Genomic DNA, 25545 nt, shown 5'->3' with positions numbered 1-25545 from the left:
CTTCCAGGATGCAGCATGGTCTGCAATGCCAGGACAGGCAGGAAACCTGCCTCTGCACCCACACTGTGCTGCTGACCGGGAGCCACTGGAGGTAAGCCCATGCCCCAGTCCCACACCCCAATCACCTGCCCCAGCCCTGAGCCCCCGCTCAAACCCAGAGCCCCTTCCTGCACCCCAAACTCCTCATCCCCAGCCCCACCCCAGAGCCTGCACCCACATCCCAGAGCCCTGACCTCCTCCTGCACCCCAACCCCCTGCCCCAGCCCAGAGCCCCCTCCCACACCCTGAACCCCTCATTCCCAGCCCCACCCCACAGCCCTCACCCCAACCCTCTGCCCGAGCCCGGAGCCCCCTCCCACACTCCAAACCTCTCATCCCCAGCTCCATTGGGTTGCAGGCATCAACAATTTTCTTCAACTGGGTCACCAGAAAAAAAGTTTGAAAACCATTGCCATATGCCAGTTCCTGTACATTGGCCCTATTGGGACCCATGGGCTGCATATAGGGTGCACTTTCTCAAAACACCTGCAGACCAGAGACAGAGATAAATATGCGCTCTGTCTTCATCAGCTCTATACCACCTGAAACTGAACCAAAAGCACTAGAGAAGCAAGAGAAAGAAACTGAGGTAGAAGTTACACCGCCAACCCACTATTCCTCATCTTCCCCCAATGAGGCCATCATGCTATCACCTCCAATATCGGCAGACACTTTTTAACTGTTCCAAAAACTGTTCCGCAGGATTGCAAACTCTCTCCAGAATCTTCCTCTAGGGAAAGTCAGAGAGCAACAGCACAAGTTGCTTGGCATCTTGCAGGCCTCTACATCAGCAAATATAGCACTCCTGATCAACGAGGCCTTGTTGAACCCTGCCAAGGTGATCAGACCCCAGCATCAATACCACCCATCTGCAAGTGAGCAGACAATACTATGTCCCCACTGAGGACATGGAATTTCTCTTTTCCCACCCCACTCCAAACTCCCTTCTTGTCAATGTGGTACAAGAAAAAAGGGAAACAACACTCTGCAACAACTCCCTATGACAGATTAGACCTCTTCAGTTGTAAAACATATTCTTCAGCTACACTCCAGTTCCATATCGCTAACTATGAGGCACTTATAGCCCAATATAATCAAAAACTATTCCAAATTCTAGGAATTCTGTCAACACCTCCCAGATGACAAAAAGGAGCAGTTCCAGGCACTGGTGACAGAAGGACAACTTCTGGCCTGTACTGTACTGCAAGCCTCTCTGGACTCAGCAGACATAGCTGCCCACTCTATTGCATCATCGGTGGTGATGAGACGGGCGTCATGGCTTCACTTCTCTGGGTTCCCTAAAGAGGTACAGACCACTGTCGAGGAACTACCCTTTGAAGGATCTAAACTCTTCGCCGAGCACACGGACGAGTCCCTACATTCTTTAAAGGACTCTGTAGCGACACTCCGTTCACTCGGCATTTATACATCACTGTGAAGAGAAGATGGGGTATGCTGGTATCTACCCTAAGTTCTCGACCTACACATTTCATCCCTCAGCAGCAGTATGATGCGCAATGCAGGTGACAGAGGCCTCCTCCTAAGCGCAGGTAGACACCAGCACAAGGGGCTATGCCTCACACATCCACCTCCAAACAACAATTTTGAAGCTTTGGTTGAGGCCCTGAGATGCCTCCCTCAGGTCCAGTTACTGCAATCATTTCCAGTAGCCCATCAGTTTGGAGACTGCTTGGCCCCTTTTTACCCATCATGGCAAGAATGGACAAGTGGGTCTTGGAAATCATCAACAAAGGGTACTCCATTACATTCCTCTATCTCCCATGCACTCACTCAACCCCTCCTATAAATGAAAAAGATTCCAGACTTGGTGCAACACGAAACATGTCCTGGCAATGAATGGTCCTTTACCACTCATTGTAGGCTACATTCTAGAACTCAAAAGATCAGGACTATCCACAAGTTCCGTTTGCGTACACCTGGCCACTATCACTGCATTCTACCCGAAGATAGAAGGTCATTCCTTATTTACCCACCCACTAAAACAAAAAAGATTCCTTAAGAGCCTTCAAAGCCTTGACCCTCAAATATGAGACCCCACACCATCGTGAGATCCCAGCCGAGATTTGCACTGTCTCACTGACCCCACCCCCTGTTTGAGCCCATGGCTACGTGCTCAAATATACACCTATCCATGAAAACAGCATTTCACATCGCCCTCACGTCCACCCAACGAGTAGGAGAACTAGGTGCGCTCATGGTGTACCCTCCATACACAATCTTTCACAAAGACACTGTCACATGACCACACCCGAAATTCTTACCCAAAGTGCCATCCGCTTTCCATCTAAACCAACCTATCCACTTTCCCTCCTTCTTCCCAAAGCCACATGGTATCTCAGCATGAAGCCATGCTACACCCCTTGGATGTCAGATGAGCATTAGTCTCTTATCTTTACAGAACTAAATCTTTCAGGCAATTGCCACACTTATTCCTTTCTACTGCTGAAAGATCAAGGGCATCAGCCATATCCAAACAACGTCTTTCCAAATGGATCTCTCAGTGCATCCACCTTTGCTACCAACGACATAAACTATGACCCACACCTGGAACTTGAAAGCATTCCACTTGATCACTGTCCACCTTGATTGCCATTCTAAACACCGTGCCAATTACTGACATTTGCAAAGTGGCCACCTGGGCATCCACACACACTTTTAGTCAACACTATGCAATTACCCACAATGCAGCATCAGATGCCATACTAAGACACACTGTCCTATCATCCTCAGTAGATGCCACTCCAAAGCCCCAGCCTTCCATTTGAGTACCCATAGGGCCACCATTCAAAGAAGAAGAGAAGGTTACTCACCTTGTGCCATAACTGAAGTTCTTTGAGATGTGTGTCCCTATGGGTGCTCCACTACCTGCCCGCTTCCCCTCTGCTTTGGAGTTCAAATGTAGACTCTGTGGTAGAGAAGGAACTGAGGGCAGTTGGGCCAGACAGCACTATATAGCGCCGCTCATGTCGTGAGACAGAGAGGAGCACATGTGCAGCCCAACCAGCGCTGCTACCGAAGATATTTGATCTCAGATGCAGGGGCGTTACCGCATCTGCAGTGGAGCACCCATAGGGACATACATCTCGAAGAACCTCAGTTACTGCACAGGGTGAGTAACCTTCCTCTTTTCCAGTCCAGACATGAAGGCCTCTATTGGGCCACCACTCACACTACAGAAATGCAGAAAAATATGCATGTGACTCTCCCAAAATGTCCTCTCCTGCCTCCAGGCCTGCCCTCAGCCGAGACTTGGGGACAGAGAAGCAGCACATGACCGCTTGTAGAAGCCTTCTGCAGTGCCTGTGCCAAGAAGAAGAAGTTGGGCCCAAGTGGCAGAGGAGAGAGGTGTGTAGTCTTTTCCCCTACCTGACAGAGGCAGGGAGGAAATCTGTCAATTGTTAGCTACAGTCCCAGAGGAAGAGTTACTTTATTTTATGCTATTTATATCTTATTTTCAACCACTAAATCATGCCCTGAAGCAAGGACCTCAGAAGGACTTGGGTGTGATGTTTGCTTCCCTTTCCAGAGTAAAATAACCCACTATTATACACACCTGCATGTCAGGTCACAGCACAGGAGACAATTAAAAAAAAACCCACAGAGCTCAAAGTGGCATAAACAGCTGCTCCTGAAGTATTTGATTGCAAACCAGGAGCAGATACATTCATCTTTTCTATAAATTGTAAGCCTTACTCACTGAAAACAAGCTTTTTTTGTAGCTGTTCTGTTTAAAGGTAACTCATGGCTACAAAAACTTCATCTACAAAATCTGCTTCTCCACGTGGGCACCAATGATACTGCCAAGAATGACCTTGAGCGGATCACTGCGGACTACGTGGCTCTGGGAAGAAGGATAAAGGAGTTGGAGGCGCAAGTGGTCTTCTCGTCCATCCTCCCCGTGGAAGGAAAAGGCCTGGGTAGGGACCGTCGAATCGTGGAAGTCAACGAATGGCTACGCAGGTGGTGTCGGAGAGAAGGCTTTGGATTCTTTGACCATGGGATGGTGTTCCATGAAGGAGGAGTGCTGGGCAGAGACGGGCTCCATCTTACGAAGAGAGGGAAGAGCATCTTTGCCAGCAGGCTGGCTAACCTAGTGAGGAGGGCTTTAAACTAGGTTCACCGGGGGAAGGAGACCAAAGCCCTGAGGTAAGTGGGAAAGCGGGATACCGGGAGGAAGCACAGGCAGGAATGTCTGTGAGGGGAGGGCTCCTGCCTCATACTGGGAATGAGGGGCGATCAACAGGTTATCTCAAGTGCTTATATACAAATGCACAAAGCCTTGGAAACAAGCAGGGAGAACTGGAGGTCCTGGTGATGTCAAGGAACTATGACGTGATTGGAATAACAGAGACTTGGTGGGATAACTCACATGACTGGAGTACAGTCATGGATGGTTATAAACTGTTCAGGAAGGACAGGCAGGGCAGAAAAGGTGGGGGAGTAGCACTGTATGTAAGGGAGCAGTATGACTGCTCAGAGCTCCGGTACGAAACTGTGGAAAAACCTGAGTGTCTCTGGATTAAGTTTAGAAGTGTGTGCAACAAGAGTGATGTAGTGGTGGGAGTCTGCTATAGACCACCGGACCAGGGGGATGAGGTGGATGAGGCTTTCTTCCGGCAACTCACGGAAGCTACTAGATCGCATGCCCTGATTCTCATGGGTGACTTTAATTTTCCTGATATCTGCTGGGAGAGCAATACAGCGGTGCATAGACAATCCAGGAAGTTTTTGGAAAGCGTAGGGGACAATTTTCTGGCGCAAGTGCTAGGGGAGCCAACTAGGGGGGGCGCTTTTCTTGACCTGCTGCTCACAAACCGGGTAGAATTAGTGGGGGAAGCAAAAGTGGATGGGAATCTGGGAGGCAGTGACCATGAGTTGGTTGAGTTCAGGATCCTGACGCAGGGAAGAAAGGTAAGCAGCAGGATACGGACCCTGGACTTCAGGAAAGCAGACTTCGACTCCCTCAGGGAACGGATGGGTAGGATCCCCTGGGGGACTATCATGAAGGGGAAGGGAGTCCAGGAGAGCTGGCTGTATTTCAAGGAATCCCTGTTGAGGTTACAGGGACAAACCATCCCGATGAGTCGAAAGAATAGTAAACATGGCAAGCGACCAGCTTGGCTTAATGGTGAAATCCTAGCGGATCTTAAACATAAAAAAGAAGCTTACAAGAAGTGGAAGTTTGGACATATGACCAGGGAAGAGTATAAAAATATTGCTCGGGCATGTAGGAAAGATATAAGGAGGGCCAAATCGCACCTGGAGCTGCAGCTAGCAAGAGATGTCAAGAGTAACAAGAAGGGTTTCTTCAGGTATGTTGGCAACAAGAAGAAAGCCAAGGAAAGTGTGGGCCCCTTACTGAATGAGGGAGGCAACCTAGTGACAGAGGATGTGGAAAAAGCTAATGTACTCAATGCTTTTTTTGCCTCTGTTTTCACTAACAAGGTCAGCTCCCAGACTGCTGCGCTGGGCATCACAGAATGGGGAAGAGATGGCCAGCCCTCTGTGGAGATAGAGGTGGTTAGGGACTATTTAGAAAAGCTGGACGTGCACAAGTCCATGGGGCCGGACGAGTTACATCCGAGAGTGCTGAAGGAATTGGCGGCTGTGATTGCAGAGCCCTTGGCCATTATCTTTGAAAACTCGTGGCGAACGGGGGAAGTCCCGGATGACTGGAAAAAGGCTAATGTAGTGCCAATCTTTAAAAAAGGGAAGAAGGAGGATCCTGGGAACTACAGGCCGGTCAGCCTCACCTCAGTCCCTGGAAAAATCATGGAGCAGGTCCTCAAAGAATCAATCCTGAAGCACTTACATGAGAGGAAAGTGATCAGGAACAGTCAGCATGGATTCACCAAGGGAAGGTCATGCCTGACTAATCTAATCGCCTTTTATGATGAGATTACTGGTTCTGTGGATGAAGGGAAAGCAGTGGATGTATTGTTTCTTGACTTTAGCAAAGCTTTTGACACGGTCTCCCACAGTATTCTTGTCAGCAAGTTAAAGAAGTATGGGCTGGATGAATGCACTATAAGGTGGGTAGAAAGCTGGCTAGATTGTCGGGCTCAACGGGTAGTGATCAATGGCTCCATGTCTAGTTGGCAGCCGGTGTCAAGTGGAGTGCCCCAGGGGTCGGTCCTGGGGCCGGTTTTGTTCAATATCTTCATAAATGATCTGGAGGATGGTGTGGATTGCACTCTCAGCAAATTTGCAGATGATACTAAACTGGGAGGAGTGGTAGATACGCTGGAGGGGAGGGATAGGATACAGAAGGACCTAGACAAATTGGAGGATTGGGCCAAAAGAAATCTGATGAGGTTCAATAAGGATAAGTGCAAGGTCCTGCACTTAGGATGGAAGAATCCAATGCACCGCTACAGACTAGGGACCGAATGGCTAGGCAGCAGTTCTGCGGAAAAGGACCTAGGGGTGACAGTGGACGAGAAGCTGGATATGAGTCAACAGTGTGCCCTTGTTGCCAAGAAGGCCAATGGCATTTTGGGATGTATAAGTAGGGGCATAGCCAGCAGATCGAGGGATGTGATCGTTCCCCTCTATTCGACACTGGTGAGGCCTCATCTGGAGTACTGTGTCCAGTTTTGGGCCCCACACTACAAGAAGGATGTGGATAAATTGGAGAGAGTCCAGCGAAGGGCAACAAAAATGATTAGGGGTCTAGAGCACATGACTTATGAGGAGAGGCTGAGGGAGCTGGGATTGTTTAGTCTGCAGAAGAGAAGAATGAGGGGGGATTTGATAGCTGCTTTCAACTACCTGAAAGGGGGTTCCAAAGAGGATGGCTCTAGACTGTTCTCAATGGTAGCAGATGACAGAACGAGGAGTAATGGTCTCAAGTTGCAATGGGGGAGGTTTAGATTGGATATTAGGAAAAACTTTTTCACTAAGAGGGTGAAACACTAAGTGGTGAAACACTGGAATGCGTTACCTAGGGAGGTGGTAGAATCTCCTTCCTTAGAGGTTTTTAAGGTCAGGCTTGACAAAGCCCTGGCTGGGAGGATTTAACTGGGAATTGGTCCTGCTTCGAGCAGGGGGTTGGACTAGATGACCTTCTGGGGTCCCTTCCAACCCTGATATTCTATGATTCTATGATTCTATGATTCATCCCAGTAATAGCATGAACAGGTTTCATAATCTTATTCAAAAGAGTACATTGATATACTAAAAGATGGTTGTATTTCATTTAGGGCCAGAAAGATGGAGGAGAGTCATCTAAACTGAACCTCCATTCCCATTTTTAAAATATGAATAAATATGGCCTTGAAAAACTAGATCTATCCCTTATCTGTTACAAGGCGTCCAGTCCTGACTGTCCATTTTCTGGCTATAAATTCTCACTACTTTTGAACTGACTTTTCTTACTACTGAATCTGATGTGTACAATTTACAATTAAATGCCATTCATAAACATTCAGACCTAATGTAACTCACAACAGTGATAATTTGGTCTGCTGAACATACTGTAAGAATACTGGGCTAAATTCTGGTCTTGGTGTACATTTATTGTAGCTTGAAAGTAACTCCCCTTAGAGTTACTTTGAATTTACACTACATACATGAAAGCAGAATGTGGCTTACTATCTAATACCATTCAAAAAGTTTTAACAATATTTACCCACTTTTTATGTGATCACAGCTATTTTTCAGGTTGTGATCAGTGGGCCAGAGTGTAGAAGTGTATGGAACTACCAGCCTTCACTTCATTAGTATGAGCATGCATAATCTGAATTTCTACTAGTATTCAGTCCTTTGATCCAAGACCCAATTTTTCCATTGATACCATTTTCAGAACTCAACTTTTCTTTTCTTTTTTTGCAGTGAAATGGCAGTTTTTTCCTCCGTTGAAGCTGCTTTTCGATGTTACCAACAACAACAACAACAAAACATCTGAGGAAAAACTACTAAGTTTTTCTTGCCAGAGGTAATTATTTACCACAGCGCCCTCAAGCAGATCAGCATTACCGGAGAGTATAATAGGCCTAAATATATTGATGATATGAAACATCCTAATTGTCAAGTTAGGAAGCCCCACAGATCTGGCCGCAGTCATCCATGCATTTATGACCTTGAGGCATGATTACTGCAAGTCATGTCTAGGAATGAAGCTACACAATTTGGGGGGAAAATGGTACAAAATACAACAACTGATTTGCTTAGCAACACAGGTTGCCATGAGTGTATTAGTCCATGGCTATTTACGCTAGCTCCCCATTGACTAGATACACAGCCTATTTCGAGGGCTGTACTGTTGTTCAAAGACTTCCAGAGGCTTAGACTTTTGCTACCTGAAAGATCTCCTTTTCTTCCCCCATGACCATGATTTCCTATAACAGTTAGACTCCACTGGAACAATGCAACTCTTGACTAGTATAGGGGAGCTTGTCAACGCAAGAGACAGAACTTTTGCAAGAGCTGAAAATGATGATAGATCTTTATCATTCTCATTTTATTTGTTCATCATAGCTTTCCATTAATAAATTTACTCTCACGCTCACTCGCTCTCTCTCACACACACACACAAACTAATCAAGCTATTTTTCCTTTATGCTGAAAAGAGAGGGATTGTTATTGCTATTTCCACTTGTAAGTGTTTTGGAGGCATCCAGATAATATGGTGATGGGACCGATAACAAAGCCTAGTTAGATAGAAGTAAAGCATTTAATATAGATCATGGAATTTAACAGTAATATTGATTATGGATGATCTATGATCAACAGTTGCATCTATTTGTAATAATTCACTTAAATATATTTTTGGATTTTCCAAACATTGAGGCTGATACCTGTGTAAAAATGTGACAGGTATAAACACTATGGCCAACATTTTCAAATCTGAATGCTTACAGCACCCATACCTTCCCCTGAAGTTAATGGAAACTCAGCATCTCTGAAACTCAGGCTGCTTTGCATTAAGGAACCAAATCCCTATTTAGGCTCCAACTTGGAGCACTCTGATTTGACAATGTTGGTGTTACAGCCCAATTCTGAAGTCAATAGGAGTTAAACTACTGTAAGAGCAGGGAGAATTGAGAGTGAAATCTATTATCCTGTAGAATAGTTTCCCAAGGCAAGTGATGAATGTCATACTAAAATACTAGAAAATAAACTGTAGGGAGGAAACTGCATTAAGAAAACCTTTGGTTGACAATTTATATCCACAAGAGTCAGGAAATTCACAACTATGGATCCCAGAACAATTGTGGGATTTACCCATGTATATTAAGCAACAAATGTAAGATTACGATTTATTACCTTATCACTTATACAGTAACATTGGTGTGCATGGCACTGTGCAATACATTAGCTGTGACAAGGCAAAAGAACTGGTCCCTGCTCAGACAGAGTTTACAGTATAAAGATGTGACAGATTTATGCTACCAATCTGTGTGAGGTGTCAGGTGATCAGACTGAGGCCACAGGATCGTTAAGGGAGGAGATGACGTAACACACCAAGTGTCTAAATTTTAAAGCTTTATTGATAAAATAACAGCAGAGAGTGCTGGGGGGGGGGTTCCCCCACATCACTCAGAGGAAGGAAGAAAGCCTTAGTGGCCCAAGCCTTAACCCACTTTCATACTCACACCCGCACTACCTGAGGCTGGCCAAGCCTGGGTGTACATAAGAAGAAGAGGGGGAGGGGTGGACAGGAGTTCTTGTCCCATGCACAGGTCATCCAGGAGCCACTGTGATCTCTGAATTACTCCAGCTCTCAGGAGGGTTTTAAGTCCTGGGTTTCTTTGGGGGTGTTCCATTCCACGACCTCTGTTCCTGGTGCTCTTTGTGCTAGTCCAAACTGGCTTTCTGTGGTCTTCTTCGCTTTCCCAAAACACAACGGCTCCAGGGACGCAAAGCTCTGCTCCCACTCCCCCCCGTCATCTTCACCTGTGTTTTTCATCTCTGCAGCCCTATTTTTCATGGCTGGCTATGGCTGGGTGAAAGATAAACTTCTCGTCTAGCGCCATGACCTTGGACTGCAGCCAGCGTCTTATCGTTGGACTGAGCTTGCTAGCTGCAGTGTTGAGTTAACCCATTCTCTGCTCTCTCTCTCCTTCCCCCTTTGGCCTCTTTCAGCCTGCAAAAGAATCTTTCACTCTTCACTCACAAATGCTCCCCAAAATGCTTTGCGATCCATGCAACAGTGTTAGCAACATGCAGTGCTGATCTGCCTTCCCCAGGGAAACCCCTGAGGTTGTGACATTGATACAGCCCATATAGTGTAATATAAAATACTGACAGCCATAGTATAGCTGTAGGCATTAAACATGCTTATTTGCACCCACCCAAACAGATAGACATACGTGCTACAGAGGCAGCATTAATGTAAGCCTGTATTCTGGCTGCTTTCAGCTGCATGCAGAAGCTTCCCTATATATATATCATTCCTAGGACTAATTTGTGGGGGGGGGGGGTCAGGGTAGGGTGCAGGTGAATTTTGCCCTTTAAGGTCTAAACTACCACCTCTAGGTATGGGTGACCTGTGTTTAGGATCTCTGCAGGCAGTCACTATTGGGACACACAATTCCTGTCTTGTGGTTTCCTTTCCAGGCCCCAGCTTTTCAGTTTTATGGTACATATGTACAGCACAAGCCAAAATTAAGCCAAAAATCGCTTAACTGGGCTAAGTTTGATTGTTGCTGGATTTTCTCTCATTTTTGTATCTTTAAATTCTCAACCATACTGCTTCATTAATTTAGGTTTGGGGGGAAGGGTATTTCCCATTGAATAAATTTGTGCTTAACTAGGACACCGTTAGATGATGGCTTTACACTTCTGTATTGCCCTGTTTCTTGTTTCATGGTCTTCTGCAAAATTAAATCCAGTTCTACCTGATACATACTAATGAGTCCAGGGTACATTCATCCACATGTTGTGAGGCTTTTATGGCATATGTTACAGGTTGGAATGTATTTCGTACATTTGCCCCAAAAAAGAAAGAAAACAGAAGCTGAAAATGAAATCCTTAAGCAATGAAACAGCACCAAGAAAATCCCCCAATTACTACAAGACTTCGCTCACTCATACCTGCTGTGCTCCCAACAGACTACTAAAACCAAGTTTGCACTATTTACACTGGAACAAAAATGCTGTAAGTCTACAGAGCTAGCAGGAAAGTCAGTGGCATAAAGACAACCCCAAATGACAGGAACATTTAATGAAATCATTACATGAAACATAGCCACTGATGGAATTTTCACAGTTTTATTGAGGTCAATATTGAGTTCATACCTCTCTGTAAAAACTGTATCTGAAGATGATAGTCTCCCCCGATCTGTGTCACTATTATTATAAAGTTCTAAAATGGTGCCCATCCTGTGCCTTAGTGCCTAAACAATCAATTAAAAAGCAAACAAACAACTTCCCATCAATATATTCACTTCAAGCCACCCCTGCCTCAACAGCCTTAGAGGAGAGAGAGAAAAAAGATGGGCTTTGCAACATTCCCAGAAGACTAACAGATCTGGGCTCTGCTGCACATAGAGTGGATGGAGATCTTCAGCTCCTCCAGTTATATATTAGCCAAAGAGAGCTGGGGTACTGGGACAGAAATTCTGGCAATCTGGGGAGGGAGGGAGGAAGAGTTATTTTCTTTCTCCCAGCACAGAGAGTAACTGGGTGAGGAGGAATAAAAGGGAGGTCTAGTGGATTGCTGACCTGGGGGACAGGAGAGGAATCACTGGGTTGGGGAAGAGCTCAGTGAGTTGGGAGACAAGGCAAGAGTGGGGTTTCACTGGTCCTTGCCCGAGTTGAAGGTCAGAGAAGGACTTTGTCTGTAACAGCAGCCCCCTCCTCTCCAGTAAAACAAGTTGTGGTCTATAACACTCTGCTCCCTGATGAAGGGATCCTCTGATCCATGTCACCTCTACTGACTAGACAATCTTGATTTTATTTTTTACAGTGCCTAACCTGCTTTGCTCTGCAAGCACCATCAGAGCTCCTTCAAAGGACAAAAATCAGATAGGCAAAACTCTGAACTGCCCATGTCAATAGGTTATTTTTATAGTAGTTTTTATTTTGTTCATTTGACTCAGATTTCAGACTAGCTCCTGAGGATTGGAAGTACTTCAGACGCCGTATGCTGCCCTCAAGGCAAAATGTTATTAGGACAAATTTAAACTCCTCTTAGGAGATTAGATCAAATCTGACACAGAGAAACAAAATTATTTACCTTTTCCCTTATGGGAGAAGTGGAACACTATAAATGCATTTCCAGTAAATAAAACTGCTCAGTTTTCTCTCAATTTCATTTTTAAAGCAACATTTTAAGATTAATAATACTCTTAAAAATATGGAGGAATGCGAGGGGGAGAATAAACCCTCAACTTTCAATTAGTTGTACCTCCTGACCTTCAAAGGATCCTTTTCGTTTTTGAGTTTGTTTATACATTATTCACGGTCTATTTCCAGGAACACCCAAGATCTTTGGTTAAGTATTTATTGAATTGGTGTGATTTATCTTGTCACACTAAGGGCAAGTCTACATTACAAAATTAAGTCAACCTAAGTTAAATCGATGTACAACCACCGCAGTAATTAAGTCGCTTTTGCATGTCCACACTATGCTTCTTGTGTTGGCAGTGCGCATCCTCACTAGGAGTGCTAGCACCAATTTAACTGTCAGCATGGGGCATTGTGGGACAGCGTCTGAAAGGAACAACAGTTCATGTAAGCAACACTGATACTGTGTCAACTTAACTATATCAATCTAAGTCCTACGCCACTCGTGTAGATGAAGTTATTAAGTCAGTGTAGTGCAGGGGTTCCCAAACTTGGTTCGCGGCTTGTTCAGGGTAAGCCCCTGGCGGGCCGCAAAACGCTTTGTTTACCTGAGCGTCCTCAAGTATGGCCGCTTGCAGCTCCCAGTGGCCACGGTTTGCCGTTCCTAGCCAATGTGAGCTGTGGGAAGCAGCGCGGGCCGGGGCACCGCTTCCTGCAGCTCCCATTGGCTGGGAACGGCAAACCACGGCCACTGGGAGCTGCGAGCGGCCAGGACGCTCAGGTAAACAAAGCTTCTTGCGGCCCACCAGGGGATTACCCTGAACAAGCCACAAACCAAGTTTGGGAACCCCTGGTGTAGTGGATGGATTACATTAGTGAGAGCTACATTTTAGTGTAGACACGAGTTAGGGTGATATAAGCTGCCTTATGTTGACCTAACTCTGTAGTGTAGACCAGGTCTAAGTGTTATGCTAATGTCACACTCCATGCTAAACAGACTTCAGCTCAACTACTCCTGCGGTTTGCACAGCGGTGTTAAAAAGTGAGAGACAGAAATGCTTTAGGTAAAGTTTCCCCAAGTCTCTTTTATACGACACCCTCCCTCACCACAAATCACAGAAAAACTGACATAGTACGAAGTTGAGTAATCTACAATATCAAGGGAAGAAAAAGGAGGCCTGATTCTAATATCCCGAGTTAGACTACTATAAATGAAAAGAAAGTCAGACCCTCAATATTTTATGCCCTTTGCACAGGTGTGAGCAATCACATCAGGGATAACATAGTAGAGACTCAGGACCTAAGTATTTATTGAAATGGACCTTGTTTGTTCAGACAACTTTCCTGGCTTCACTTGAATTTTCTGCCCCCAGGTAATGGCTTATCTATTGCAGTTTCTTCAGTAGCTCGGTCCTCAGCAGCAGACCCCCTCAAGCACTCTACATTGTGTGGGACATGCAGGTTGTACCTGCTGTTCTGACTCAGTTGGAGAGACAGCCTTATGCTGGGTCTCTTGCTTCTCTCCTTCCCCTCCAAGGAGCAGAGAGAGGCATCCAAGGGAGGGAGCCAAGTTGTCGAGGACCCAGTGGCTGTTTTTGAGATATGGGAGGCCAGAGGGGAGGAAGTAGCTGGATGGATGGAAGAGAGGAGCAGGCATTCAGCTGCTGCACTCTTCACAGCTCGCTACAGTACAGTGATTGCCATTAAAATGACAACATTTGCCAGCTGATACCAAACATCTATCACAGCTATTGCCTATTAGAATTATAGGGGGAAACTGGCCATCTGAGAAACGCCCATGAGGATAGTGTTAGCAAATGCTGCATATCACAACTATAAATAGACCCAGGCACAATCTAGCAAAATTCCTCCTCCTAATTAAAGGTCTGAACTGTCATATTTGGACTGGATCTAAGCTTCTCCCAAGTCCAAGGTTGTTTGGTTCTGGCCTATCTCTGCTTCTAATCCCCATTTCTAGAGGTATTGTAGCTGATATAGGTAACTCTGAGCCATCTTCTTGCTAGAACTGATAAAGAGACAGGAAACAAGTTTTCACAGTCATGGATTTCAGTCTCTAGGGTTGGCTAATTATGTTTCTCCATGGATAAAAATTACATGGTTTCTTTCAGTTTGAATAACTTACTTTAGAAACATGAAAAACAAAAAAACCTCCATAAGAGAGCCAGCCCAGTTTCTGCCTGCTCTGTGACATGCCACATCAAGTCAGCTGCATCAAATAGCAGCTGCTCTGCAGACAAACCCTTTAGAAACTGAAAGGTACAATACATAGAAAACCAGTTGTAAGTTACATAAATGCATATACCATATCATCTAGTCTGGAAATTGTACCCAAATCTTCTGTGAAGATTTAATTTCACACCTAAATTGATGTAGAATCACCGCTCCTCTCTCTGTCTTCAGAGATACTGAATTTGTCATAAATAGCACCTATGAATTAGTATTGAGCATCCTCTTTGAAAATGCACACCACACCAACTTTAAAGTGCACCTTTTTTAAGCATATGAACGGCAGGTTAGATGTAATGATCCTATGAAAAGGAGGATTTTCTACAGCTGCTGTTGTTTGATTTCACCATTCATTTTAATTATGGCTCATCTGATTTGTTACATTATGAAATATACTGAAACTATGGTGCCCTTGGTCAAAGAAACATTCAGTGAAGATAATTGTTGCCATATTTTATTACTAAAGTTATTGCAAGGTTATATAATAACTTGTATGAATTACCGGTAGTGCTGAATATTTTGCCTTGCCAGCATTAATATAAGCCAGCTATTTTGCCCTTGACCTACAACAGTTTACATAAAACATGACAGATTTACAGGAAGAACAGGACATTTTCCCCATAGTTTGAAGAATGTTGAGCATCCATAGAAAGAAAAGCAGTTTAAAGGCAAACCAGTACTTTGTTAGGCTCAGTTGTGTTCAAAATGAATAATGAGAGAAAAGTATTAGAAGACTGGTAGAAAATTATTTATTAGGATATAACTACATTAATTAAAGCATTTACTTGTGGTTCAGGTATATATCTCTTTCCTATCTCAAGTGTATAACTATAATATACTGTGACACCCTGCATATGGCTTTTATATTTATACACATTGTGCTTTTTAATGTATTGATTTTTTTCTTGTATATTCATCTTTCATGTCTTTCCTATGTAAATATTAGAAATGTATTAAAAAAATTTAAACAAATAGCCAGATAAATATACAGCTGGCCAGATAAATGGGTTGGACTGTTCTCCAGTTCTGACAACAAAGAATCTTATATCACAATGTATTTAAAATAAAAGTCTCTTCTTACTCTTTTCAAAAATGAGCTCAGTACAACAGGGTAAGCACAATACTTTTGTATATCCAGACACTGTACATTTCCCTTTATTACAAATACTTACTGGTACTGATTTTACCCACTGTGATTTTCTTTCCAGGGATGCTTTGTATGTTTATTTTTCAAATTATGAGGGCAAAAGGTCCTACTCTTCCATAACTCTGTCATGTTTTGTGTAAACCGTAATAGGTCAAGGCCCTTATAGCTGACATTTCACTGCTGGCAAAGCAAATCTGCAGGATCAGGGACTTTATGTGCAAATAACATGTCTTTAAGGTGATAATTTGACATATACCTGCTTGACAAATTGTACACTTACTTTATAACTAGCTAACAATATATTAAAACTTCAGTAGATAATCTGGTCCTATATATATATGCATGAAGTGCTGAGATAGTCTAAAAGTTATTTTTCATTAATTGTATTAATTTTAAAATGTATATCAGCACTTTCTAAATAAATAAATGAATAAATATTAAACATCTTGAAATTAATTCATTTCACTTAGTTTTCTGCATTTGAAAGAATACCAAGGCTTTTTATTATTTTAGGCATGTCTTTAATATCCTCTGTAGAAAGTGAGAAGGCTGAGATAAAATGAATCAAACTAATACTTGTGGATTATCAGAATGTAGGCTGTAGAGTCACTTAGTTTATATGATTCTGTGTCAAATTAAGAAAAGGAGTACTTGTGGCACCTTAGAAACTAACCAATTTATCAGAGCATAATGTGTCAAATTAGTGGCAATCACCAGTTGATACTATCTAATAAAGTCTTGTAAGTTGTGTTTAATTGAATGTCTGGGCAGATAGAGCTTGGCGAAATGCTTGTTGATCATTAACTAGTTATTGATTATTAAACATTTAAATTGTGTTGCAATGCAGTTCTTTTGGAAGCTGTAGATGTTGTTAAAAAACATTTGATCCCTCCTTCAGCTTCTCTGCCTAGAATAATTTCTTAGGTTCAGTTTGGATGCCTTCTATTTATACCCACACATGAAGGATGCCTACACTTTATACCCAAATAAGAGAATATAAACATTATCATGTTAAAAAAAAAACCCGCTGTGGTGTCAAAAACCCTAAAAGTGCAGAAACAGTCTAAGGAAAACACCTAGCTAATAAGGAGTTTGATGAACTCCAATAGCATAGTACGGCACTATTAAGATCCCAATTAGGACTGCAATCCTGTAATGAGATACATGCAAGTGGACCCCTATTACTTTCAATGCATTGCAGGGGTCGGTGTACATACATTCCATTGCAGGCTCATTCCTAAATAATTAGAATACAGTTTTCAGACACGTAGTATGAAACCCTTTTGTAAAAAAGGGTAGCACAGAGTGCCCAGGGCAAGGTGAAAATGTAGGCAGTGTAAGTGGTAGAGGAGCCATCCACATTACCAAAATCTTATCTATTGCAATTAAAAAGAGCAACAGCATCATACGGCAGAACAGTCTTCTTTAAGCAACATATAGCACCATCCAGTGAATTCCCCAATGAACTCACATGGAGACAAGAAGCATTATTTAAAGGGGATATTTTTATAAGGGAAAGTGTGATGAAGTATTAGAAATTAAATTACATTTATATGACTATCTTCCATGATGCATCATCAAAATTCCAATTTGGGAGAGAGGGCTAGGAGAAGAAAAAATATTACTAGGCAAATATAGAGGAGCAGTGCCCATATTATTTTTAATTACTTTAATTTTTTTTTTAAATCTAGAGGCGTGATGATGGCCTGTGTTGTATGTGTACAGACTCTTCTGTTTAACACATTTGTACATGTTATAAAATAATGAGCTAAAGACTGTCACAACCACTGCAGTTAATGAAGATGTTGGGATCTTCTACAAAGACAATATGAATTCAATGAGACTGCAACAGCTATGATAGTTTAAGTGCTGAAAAATGTAGTGTCCTCTTAACGCTGTTCAGAAAGCTGAACATATGAATTTCTACTGCTATTTATGTGCCACACACAGCAAATAATCCCACTGCATGATGAAAATTTCATATTCTCCAACAAAACCTTACACACTAGACTGGTGTGAACAGTGAAGCAAAGGTAGTTTGGGTGGAGAGTAGATACAGTCTACTATTATGGAAAGTTAGATGTGGGGTTCTTTGATTTTCATTTTCCATATTTTTGTCCGTCTCCTCCCTGACCTGAGACCAGTATGCTTTTGTCTTGTATTTTGTCTTTTGTTTTTTCTATTGCTTTGCATGTTTACTTTCATTAATTTCAGAATAATACTGTTTGAAGAATCTCTTGGGACATTTTTGTACGCCAGACAATTTTTCAGCTGGAAATGTATACTGTGTGTTGAAATTTGAGAACATGTCTATGGACTAGGAAGTGCAGTATCTGAGACAGATTGTGCTTTTTAGTCTCAGTGTAGGGTTATTGAGTGCAGAGGGGCTGCATTGTAGAGGGAGCTCCAGAAGGAATTCTTCCTGATGCGGCTAGTAGGCTTGGAGGGAGTACACACAGTGGTGAAACCATCACCTACCCTTTTCCCTTTCACAGCCTGCCAGCTCTGGAAAGGATGGGCATTGACCCTGACTTCTGAGGACACTACTGTTGCCTATCCCACTAGTTTCAGAGTGGTAGCCGTGTTAGTCTGTATCAGCAAAAAGAACGAGGAGTACCTGTGCCCAAATAAAGCTTATGCCCAAATAAATTTGTTAGTCTCTAAAGTGCCACAAGTACTCCTCGTGTTTTTAATCCCACTAGTGTGTAAGTACATCAAAATAGCAATCTTTTTCTACTGAACAAAATTATATATACCACTAGTTGGACAAATGTTAGATACGTCAATATATTAAACATAAATACAAATTGAACAAAACAATGAATAAATATAACACCTACAAATATAAAGCAATATGTTGAATAAACATAACTGATGACATCATAAAAATATGCCCACTATGTTAAAATCAAGAACTATTCTTGTGCTAAACCACCGCATTTGATAATATGGAACAAATCATTCTCACTCGTATGCCCAATATTTACCCAAAACCCCAGTCTCTCCCTCTGCCTATACCAGCCCTTATACCAGCCAGCTTCTACCTCTGCCTCCTTCTCCCCGCCTTGATCTCAGACTGACAAACACACACCTGTTCTCTCCGTGCCTCCTGTCTAGTCCTCATATTTAATTCAGTCTTACACTCATTGAAGTTATTGGCAAAGCTCCCATTGACTTAAATGGCACAGATTGAGGGGTACTTACAAAATGGGTAGCCGTCTTAGCTGAAGGCATCCTGACTTTATTCCTATCTTACTAGGGGCAGCATCACAAAGACTTGAGAGAAATTATGACCATCTTAGCCAAGGAAGCCTGGTTTCATTATTACTGAAAGTAATGTGAGATTTTGAAAAAGGCCAAAAAACTAAACAAGATTGTTGCAATAGTTCATGGAAAGCTTTTTAAAAAACCTGATACCATGAGACTCATAGAATCATATGTACGACTGGAAGGGATCTAGATAGGTTATCACCTAGTCCAGTCCCCTGCATCGAAGCAGGACTAAGTGTTTGTCCCTGACAAGTGTTTGTCTAACCTGTTCTTAAAAACCTCCAGTGATAAAGATTCATGGTAATATAGCAGGAGTTGACAACTCTATAGAGGGTAGACCCACTAAAAAGAATTTTGATAATGTTCATTTTTCAATGTCTGTAACTCAAGTTAACAGATTTAATTGTAAAACCTCAAAAAATATTACTATACATAACAAAGATTTATTTTTGTCAACCATATTACAAGATGTTGTGCAAGAATGGAGAATATGTTCACAGAAAAGTTGTATAACTATCCACTTACAGTGCACTGCATCCATCACCATCATATCTGAATACCTTCCAAGTACTTAAAATAGGAATAACATTCTCTCTCTCTTCCTTCCCAATTTTAGAGAGGTTCATTATTCTTTCATGTTCATTTCTAGGTTTGTTGGTATACATCATGTGTGTACAATGCCTAGCACAAGTGGATCTGACCTCTGCTGGAAGGTGCCTCTGGGCACTAGCACAATACAGGAACTCCTCACTTAACATTGTAGTTATGTTCCTGAAAAATGTGACTTTAAGTGAAACGATGTTAAGCGAATCCAATTTCCCCATAAGAATTAATGTAAATGGGGTGGGGGTTAGGTTCCAGGGAACTTTTTTTTTTTCCAGACAAAAGGCATTATAAACATTTTAAACAATTTTCAACAAGCAAAAGTTTTAAACAATTTTAGAACAAGCAATTTAATACTACAATCACTGCTGAGTATAGAGCATGGTTGAGGTGGTGGAGTCAGAGAATGGAAGAGGGTGGATTGTCCGGCTGCTCTTCTTGCTGAACTTTCTGAACTCGAAAAAACACATCTAGAGATTGTTGTTTTGCTTTCCCTTTTTTTTCCCTCTTGGTAAATTTCTTTATAGCAAGTCATTAGATGACCAACTCCCCTAATCACTTTGGAGCTGCGTTCCCTGTCAGGATTGTCATCACTCAGGATTTGCAAGCCAGCTTCAATCATTTGGAAAGCTTCAGAAAGACGTTTGGCAGTCAAATTTCAATGGATTGGTTCTTCTTCTACTTCTTGGCCCTCTTCTTCCATGCTCTCGTCACCTCTAGTTGCATCAGATCTTCATTGGTTAGCTCTTCTCCGTGTGATTGTAGAAGTTGTGTAACGTTGGCTTCTTCCACCTCATCAAAACCTGCTTTCTTGGCCAAGCCGAGGATATCTTTCTTCATAGTGGGGACAACATCTTTAAATCCTATTAAGTCACTGGAGACAACGAGGCAGGCAAGGAGGCTGAAGGTGCTGTAGGCTAGGAGAAGCACGTTGTGCAGCAGCAGCTTACCCTACTCTGCAAGCACCAGGGGCAGGGGCCTCAACCCTCAGCCTGCCCACTCCACCCCTTCCCCCAAGCCCCCACCCTTGACCCGCCTCTTCTTCCCCCTGCCCCCCCGACTTCATCCCCCTTTACTTTGCAGGCTGCTTCCTCACTCCTCCCTCCCCGCCCTCCTGAACACTGCAAGCCAGCTGATAGCCGTGGGCAGGAGGCAGGGGGAGCCTGTGCTCCGAGTCCTCACTCCTACTCCCTCCCTCCTGCCTACTAAACGTGGCAAGCCAGCTGATTGCCGTGGGCAGGAGGCAGTGTGGGGGAAGAGGGGAAAGGTGCTGATCCGCGGTGTCTGCCAGCAGGGGACACTGTGGGGAGGGGGGGGGAGCGTAGGGAGGCTGCCTGCTGTGGAGAAACAGGCAGCCAAGCAACGTAAGAGTGGAGCATTGTTCAAACTTTAAACGAGTATGTTCCCCAATTGATCAGCAACGTAATAACGAAACGTTAGCCGGGACGACTTTAAGCAAGGAGTTCCTGTACAAATAACAACGAAGGATCTTTGTTTGCTTGTTTATGCTGGCGTGTGCGCAGGTGAAGAAGTTGAGGGAAAGCTATACTGGATCAATGTGCGTTGCAAATAGTTCTGAAAGCAGCTACTTTTTTGAGCATACTAAAAACGCTTATCCTGTTTGACAGAGAGTTATCTTTACTCATGAGGACTTCTTGCCTCACTACTCTGCTCTGGCGCCCAAACTAGGCCCACACACCACCTGGTGCAATAAGCCATCAGGAAATGTGCTGACAGTGAGATTATGGTTTTCGCATTATACTATTCCATTCATTAATAAAAAGTTTCATTGATATCTTCTTTGGGAGTTTTTCTGCAAATGGTGAAAACAAACATTAGGGTTTTATTTTTTAATTTAAACAGGGAAAGGATTTATCTGTGGATTACAGCATACCAAATAGGAAAGATCATTTAAATTAACAAAAGATGGACCCTGCAACAATGTCTAATTAATGCTTTGGGAACTAATGTCACTACCATTTAACATCAAGTACTTGTGAAGGAATAAAAAGCTCTCTTACACTCCCTCATACTCCTGTGTCTTTTGCTTCCCTTATAGCATACTTAATGCTGGCCAGATTCCTCACTTGTGTAAATGTACTGAAGTCAATGATCAATCTTCCATTGACAACTTCTATGGAATTGCACCATGGATGAACTTGGCCCAGACAATCTGCTTTGACTAACTTCCATTCTTCTCCAGGGATAAAAGAAGCAGTACTTTAAAAGCTTGTTTATTAATTCAGTTTGACTGGCTGTAAATGGTTATTTGAAGGTGTGACCTAGGGATGTAACCAGACCACGCTTGATACATTTTTAATAAGCTCTCCTTATTTATCCTCTTAAGTTTGTAAGCTTTACTTTTATCTGAGTTTAGCTGTATCAGTGTGAAATTAGAAGTTGCTCTTGCATCTTGATTAAAAGGAGATCAGGAACTGCTTCGATCATGGTGCTAAGCCAGTATTTGTTAAACCAAACCCTGTTTGGTAAAATGGCCAGCTGAGGAGAAATAGCGCTATTTTTGGTAGGATGTTGTCTGATCTACAAGCAGTGAGCAGTGTTCTACACCATGAATAAAAGCCTGGTCGATGAGAGTTTTGCTATTGACTTCAGTGAGGCCCGGATTTCACCATGTGTCTTTACAGTACATTTTCTTACTAAATTCAGTAATATTTACATTTAATATCAAACAATTATTGTTTTACTATCTCGTCAGCCTTCTGTCACTGCGCTGGGGAGATATGAATGTTCCAATATCAATTTTAAGTGAAATTAATTATTTCCTGTGAATAATTTCTATTTAACTAGTCTCATGCAGATGTGGGGGCTGCAGTCACACAACTTCCATGAGAGCTGTGCAGCTAAAGCCCCAAACAGATTGGTATTCATCAGTCCTATTCCCTACTTTTGGGCCAAATCCTGAAATCCTTACTCAGGCCAAACTCCCATTAACTTCAGTGAGAGTAAGGACTACAGCCCAGATTTTCAAAGGCATTTAGGCATTGCTGTGCTCAGTGTTACAATGCCTAACTGATTTAGGAGCCTCAATCTTACTTTCAAACGGGATTTAGATGCCAAAATCCCATCAAATGAATGGGATTTGGGCTCCCAAATCAGTTAGGCCTTGCAACACTGAGTGCAGCAATGTCTAAATACCTTTAAAAATCTGAGCCTGAGGGCCTCATGCAAAGCCTATTGTAACTTTGTAAGAAAACCACTGCTTTAATAATGGGCTTTGAATCAGATCTATCTAATGATTGCAGGACTTGGCCTTAAGTGCAGAAAACCAGTTGCTTGTTTTCATTTAAATCATGAAAACAAGACCTTCATGAAATTATTATTACACATGTCCTAGAGTTCAGTCTGATGGTGAAGTTTTGGGGTGATTAAACCAGTTCAGTTTACATAAAACCAGAAATCAAACTGTACCTGAAATTCACACTTGAACAAAACTTGTTTAGAGGCTTGATTAAATATTTTTAAATTTCTGGATTTTTAGAGGTTTGTGCTGGGATTTTAAGCAGAAACAGCTAGCTAAAATAAGAGAAACAATAATCCCAATCTGGTCAGAAGCAGTAATTAATGAAACCTCATAAGAGAATATGTACTCATGCCCTTTCGATGACAAGGAGATTTAGAGAGACAAGGTGGATATATTGGACCCTATATCGAAGAGCTTCTTCATAGAGAAGAGCCCTGTGTAGCTCAAAAGCTAGTCTCTTTCACCAAAAGAAGTTGGTCCAATAAAAGATATTACCTCACTGTCCTCCTCTTTCTATTATCCTGGGACCAACATGGCTACAACAACACTGCAAACAACAAAGGAGATTTAGATGAATTCAAATTCACTTCCACATTTTGTTTCCAGACCCTTTGAGGTTTGATCAACACTAATATAGATCCATTCTACTTACATTAAATACTGGCTATTGTTACTTTATCTAAATTTAGCAAAGGCTAAATGTTGAGGCACTTGCTATCTTTAAATGAAGCCTTGTGCCAGATCCTGAAGTCCATGCTCAGTTTTTATCCAGTCCTTATTCAGGAGTGAAAAATGAAGTGAAGGCCTCAGGTTTGCACTGCAATATGTGGCATCATGTCTCCCAGAATGGAGAGGGTAGTTTGCATGTGGACATTACCCCTCCTGCCTGGAAGCAGGAGTCAGCCACCTCCAGAGCACCAACTTCCTGGGCCCTGCAAAGGGCGTTCTGTGGCTCTGAAGTTGGCATAGGAGTAAAGAGCAGACCAAGGGCAAGCTGGTGTGACACATTGTCCCTCCTCCAGCCCCCAAAGGAGCTTTCCTGAGAAGAAATACTACTCTGTATTTTTCTTCTGTGATCCCACCTCTTCAGCGACCCCAGTTGTGGCTTGCTACTGTGCTGCGTTGCACTGTGCTGCTGTTCACAAACCAGCCACAAAGTGGCCAATAGCAAGTCTTCTGATGAAAACTGTGGACATAACACAATAGATGCCTTGTATAGTTACAAATGGGTTCAATCAGTAATCCAGCAAACAAAATATAACAGTCCTTTGACACTCAACCAATAGGCAAAGCAATTAAAATGTACAGACATAAATAACGTGTTTATTTCAGGGGGAGTGATGAATATATTTGTGTTTATGCATTTCAGTTACTTTGCCTATTTTTTCTGGCATATCTACAGACTGCTTTATATTTGGCCTCTGTGTATACGGCCATGGTTTATTATGACATCTCTGGCAAATCCAACAGGATGACTTGCCACATGGTGCCTGTGGACACACACAATGCTTGGAGTGAAGAATAAAATGTTGATACTGGCCTATAAACTGGAGTCTTGCGTTCAGGGTTATATAGTTTTATCAGGAGGATAATTAGAGCATTTACTCTATCTAGTTTAAAGTGAAAATGAAAAAATCATCTGTACCTGGATTGAACTTTGATTTAGCTGGCTATTTTATCCTGCTTTAAGATTTGTGGTGGAAGCCTGACAAGTTTTTATTTTTTCTTTCTCACAGATGCTACTGTGTATCTGGATTAAGAAACATGGCACAATAGCACAAGAAACATCCTCTGAGATTCAGACATATAATGATTTCAACCTTTCCTCTTGTAAGCTTTATATAGGGGGAAATGCCCCAATCTTCCTTTTCTAAAGGGACCACTGAATGTGTTTAAAAGGGGATAGAATTGCATATATAACAAAATCCTACAGTCCTTTGCTTTCCCGGTGTCTAGGAAAGATAATACCCTGGATGAAATTTAGACTAAATTCAATCCAAACAAGACAGAGATCTTGCTAATGGGTAAGTGAAAGAATCTTTGTGGATAGACAGGGCCTCCGACTGATCCCTTTATGGAGCAGGCATGCCTTCTTGTCTGTCCCTGTGATTTGCCATCTCGGTCTTTTTTAATCCATTGATGCCGCTGGATTCTCAGTGCCTTTTACCATATTGGCTAGCCTGCAAGTTATGTCTCTTGAAGTCTGATGTTGACTTTACTACAGTTATCTGTGCCTTTGAGCTCAAAATTTGACCAATGGAGTGTGCCTTACATAAGGCTCTTCTTGAAGACCACAGAAGTGTCAGCTAGTATAAAGTACATCTGCCTTTTTAATTGGGACAGAGCAACATTAACATGTGATACACATACTCCGTACTGACTCTCAGTTTTCTTCTGGTTGCAAGGTGTCAGTGATTATCTTAAAAGAAACATCTTATATAGTCTGGGACACGATTATCTCTGAGAATGCCTTTCTCTATAAAACCAGTTGTAGCAGTTGGATTAGTCGGCATGGTCTTGTCTGTCTCAGGATATGTAAAATTATCATTCTGCATCTACAGCACTGGGTAAGCATGTTTAGGAATTTTAATAATTAAATAAAGACAAAAGCTACACAACTGTGTAAATGCAAGAAATCATGGAGACATCACTGAGGCAACCAATGAAGGAAGGCTTCCCAGTGCAAGGTCTACTGCTCAGGTATGTGCATCCAGTGTTATTGTTA

The sequence above is a fragment of the Natator depressus genome, chromosome 1 (genome assembly GCF_965152275.1).
Source record: "Natator depressus isolate rNatDep1 chromosome 1, rNatDep2.hap1, whole genome shotgun sequence".
NCBI lineage: Eukaryota > Metazoa > Chordata > Testudines > Cheloniidae > Natator > Natator depressus.
Note: the sequence above shows the minus strand (reverse complement) of the source record.